This window comes from Haliotis rubra, unplaced genomic scaffold, assembly GCF_003918875.1.
Source record: "Haliotis rubra isolate DU_JTF1 unplaced genomic scaffold, ASM391887v1 Scf1528, whole genome shotgun sequence".
NCBI lineage: Eukaryota > Metazoa > Mollusca > Gastropoda > Lepetellida > Haliotidae > Haliotis > Haliotis rubra.
This window is the reverse complement of record NW_025765479.1, coordinates 1-4,299: the sequence shown is the minus strand read 5'-3', so window position 1 is coordinate 4,299 and position 4,299 is coordinate 1. Positions and strand designations below refer to the sequence as shown.

Sequence of the window (4,299 nt, the reverse complement as noted above, 5' to 3'; positions counted from 1 at the left end):
CATAACAAACACAAATATAGCAAAGATGCAAGTGGAACTGTTCAGATTCTATGTATATTTGTATATTGTGCTTAATATTCATATTTGTGTTGTCAAAAGTTCTGGCATGTGTTTAGGGTGTGCTGAAATAAGACTTGTATACTTGTATAGATTTGTATACTTGAACACTTCTGCACGTCCCACATAATATTTGTACAATCAGTCCACAGGATCTTATCGCAAGTGCACATTCAACAGCATAGTTTTACTCAAATAATACTACATGTTTGATTACACAGATTGCCCCAGTTTAAGTTGGGAGCAGAAACATGTTCCGAATGACCATGTACGTAAGCATGTCATTGTATGTTCATTGCAGGTGCCATCCCCCAGGGAACAAACCTAAGACACAATGGCGTGGTTTTTGATGGGGTTATTATTTTTCTCTCCATCACTGGGACTCTCACCGGTAGGACGTTTTATAGGGGTTGTCGAAATATTACTATTAGCATATAAAGTCTGCATCTGGTACTATCATCTATCTGATACACTTAATAATAAACATGATAAGCTTGGACATGATATCAAGTAGGATCATAGTGGTCATAATGTCAGCAGCGGAAAGATCAAACATTTCGAGTTTTTGATGCATTATCTTCTGGGGTTTTCATCTGTATAAGTAGATGTTCCTGTATTGTCAAGAACAAGACATCCTTCCATTATCTGGTCAGATGCCGAATGTCACTGTAACACCACTACTGCCTGTGCCATGTTCCCCTCTACTCCCTGTAGCCAGGTCGGTGATCCAGACAGATGTCAGGAAGGATGGTTCGGTTCCTACTGCCAGAGACGTGAGTATGGGGTAGACGGATAGATGTAGCATGAAGAGACTGACTGAGTTTACTTTTACGCCGCTTTAGCAATATTCCAGCAATATCCCGGCGGGGGACATCAGAAATGGGCTTCACACATTTTGCCCATGTGGGGAATCGAACCCGGGTCTTCGGTGTGACGAGCCAACGCTTTAACCACTAGGCTACCCCACCGCATTATTTGTATCTGGTTTATCAATGCCCAAATTCAATTATAGTAGACATCTATCTCCTCGGTGTATCAGTAGTGTTTCCCATATTATTTTCTGCTTAAAAACATGGATCAAAGTCCTTTTCAAATACTGACAAACATCGCGATGTATCCCATATTACCCTCAGACAGACACGAACCATTGGAACGTAAACACAATGCCGATGGAACTTAGTCAATATGACCCAGCAGGAGGAAACTGAATGTGTTACAGTTTTGTGTAACATTGGCTATGTTTCCGCCTTATCTAAATGAGCACAGATGAATTGTATCCAAATGTCGACAGTAAAACAGTAGACCAAGTATCACAGTTTACACAAATTCCAAATAAATACAATTTATCAAACATTTTGAACAAAAAATATTTCGCATTCTATTAGTAGTGCATCTATCTAAATCAGAGGAGATATGGCCAGTCAAATATTGTCAAGTATATTTGAATGTTAAAACTCCGATTACTTTACAGCTGATGATCTATATGATATTGTTAATGTTGTTTTACGGTTATTTTCAAGTATTTAACACTTTGAAGAAGGCTACTGAAAGAACAACCAGAATAGCTAAACATGTGCTGAAACCCGGATTTAAAATTGATGTTTCCGTTTGTGATTGTGCCCAAGATAGCGGAAATATACATGCATTACGCGATGAGGTTCGCATGACGATGTACGCTCCATATCATTATCACTTCGTGCAAAAGAAAATTATCATGTCATATTTAGTGGTGTCTGTATTTTAGCTTGAAATGCCACTCTTGATATCTGTAACCCTTATTCCACGTTTGATAATTATGGTGAGATTTCACAAAGTTCAGTGTTGATAAAGTCAAATGCATACTACGAAATAATATACATTAACTGTTTCTCACAATGAATTTACTGCCATTATTTCCATTATTGTCGTATGTGTGTGATCATATATATGGTTTCACTTTCTTCAGAAAATATTGTTTTAGGGAAGAACTGCCACACAGAGCAGTACATACAGTGAGGGACACACCATTTTCGAGGCCAGGTACGCCGTGGATGGCAGAACTACCAACGACTTTCTATAGTAAACAACCGACATGTTCACATACATCAAAATCAGGGGCAGGTTCCAAACATGGACTGTGAACCTGAACAACTCAAACACAGACCAGATGCAACACGTCAAGCTGTGATCTACGTCAGGACTGTAAGTATGAATATCACAATACAATGTAGTACGGTTTTCATTAAAGAAAACATCCTGCATAGTGGCACCGAAAATCCTTAACCAAATAACATGAATCGTTGGCGTGTATGTCGTACTGCTAAATAACATGTACGTACTAAAATATCAGTATAGGGACGTCGGGGTCATCAGCCACGATCATCAATATCTCACTAACTTTGTTATGAATTATTTGATATTTGAAATCACATTTTTCGACTTTGAATTGCAGTCCCGGAGAGAAACAGGGCATGGAGATATATGTTGCGGTGGACAGCTCTGCTTCCAGTTGTCAACGGACACCAATCCGCCTCGGCTATTGCTGACGTCAGATGTCAACAAGCACGACAGGAAACAAGCTCACCATACAAGACAAGGACTTCTCTCGCCCTTTGCGACGCAACCAGATATTTGCAGGTGAACATACTATAAACGATGTGAGCGACAGATTGTGATTTTAACGTTGATTTGAACATCTCTTATATCAAAAGATGACCGCCTTTAGGGAAATTGCACAGGAAAAACTACGGAATTTTAGAATTAGCTAATATCAGTGTTTGAGAATATACAAACATGTTTCAGACATTATAAATAGAGAGCTCAATAGTTTGATTATATGTTGTTTAACGCCACATTCCAGCTGCATTATAGCGGTCTGTGAATAATCGAATCTGACCAGACAATCCAGAAATGAACACAATGCGTATCGATCTGCACAAATTTTATGTTATACCATTAGGAGACCAGACTTTAGCCCTCTTAGATGATAGCGTAATTGGTGTCATATGCTTTGATTTGCCTGCTGTATTCTAGTAATTTTGTTGGGTTGGGTCACATCCGGGATTCGAACCCACACCTCAGAGGAGGCACCTAATCCACGCTAACTCTCCTTAGGTAAATCTGTACTTTACTAAGGAAGACAGACAGACAGAAAGAAAAGTTTATTCAGTAAAAGGCCACAGGCCCACCATACAGTCATTTGCATATGATATAGATAGTTAAGTGCACATGCTGTGTAAGAGGAACATTTCTAATGCACTTAAGTACTGACATCTCTTATGATACAATCATTATGTGTTTTCATAATGTTAAAAAATTGGCATTTGGATCAAAATCAGTCAAATATTTCTGAATATATCTTAACCTTAAATCAGAAAATCGTTCACACCTAAGGAGTAAATGAAATTCATCTTCAATAACATTTTTGTCATCCAATTTACAAAAATAAACTTAATCTCTCATTGTAATTCACTTTTTTGTATCTTCCAGTTTCAACAGCTAAGTTAAAATTACCACATCTAAATTTAGAGAATGCAGATCTGAGATGTTAAGGAATATCAGAATTTAAATACCTTCCCACATTTAAAAATGTCTTAAATTGGGAGTAATAAAAACATTTATCAGAATTTTTAATTGAAGTGGGACCAACATTGTTTAAGATTATCCGAAAGTTTCTGCTTAAACAAGGATGTGAAATAATCAACATTGCCAACTTCCTGATTAATCAATGCATAACCAAAATCATACTTTAAATAAAAATATTTTTTGACTCAAGTTGCCCAAGTAGTGCGGCCAGCATCATCCTAAGGACTTGAACATAATATAACAATTTTTATCGGGGTCTATTATACGTCATATTCAGTAGGTGATACCATGATTTCATTATACTTGTCATATAAGTAATTTGTAAGTCTGCCCACAATCACCAAGTGACATGTTATTGGAGGTAGATTACCAACTTTCAAAAAATATTAACAAAATATTATCTGAACAGACTCAATGATGCTACCATAGTAAGTACCCCAAATCTCAGACCCATAAAACAAAATAGGTGAAACCATACAGGCAAAAATCGTAGAAGCAATTCTTTACAATTTACTCTTCCCATCTTTTTGAAAACCATTTACAGAAAATATTGCCTTGTTAGCCTGAGATACCAGACAGCTTCTCAGCTTTACTCCACACAAGCTTTGGGTGTAAATACAAGTCCTCGATATTTATAGAAGGATACAGTTTCAATTAGGATTACCATTATAGAACCAC

General features: G+C 37.2%; 1 long non-coding RNA gene across 1 annotated transcript; it reads left to right on the top strand.

Moving 5' to 3' along the window:
- The first annotated feature begins 418 nt into the window (after window positions 1–418).
- On the top strand, window positions 419–4,179 carry LOC124270568. The gene is made up of 3 exons (XR_006896825.1): window positions 419–448; window positions 711–830; window positions 4,166–4,179. It is a non-coding gene; the product is annotated as an uncharacterized LOC124270568 (long non-coding RNA).
- Window positions 4,180–4,299: the final 120 nt, after the last annotated feature.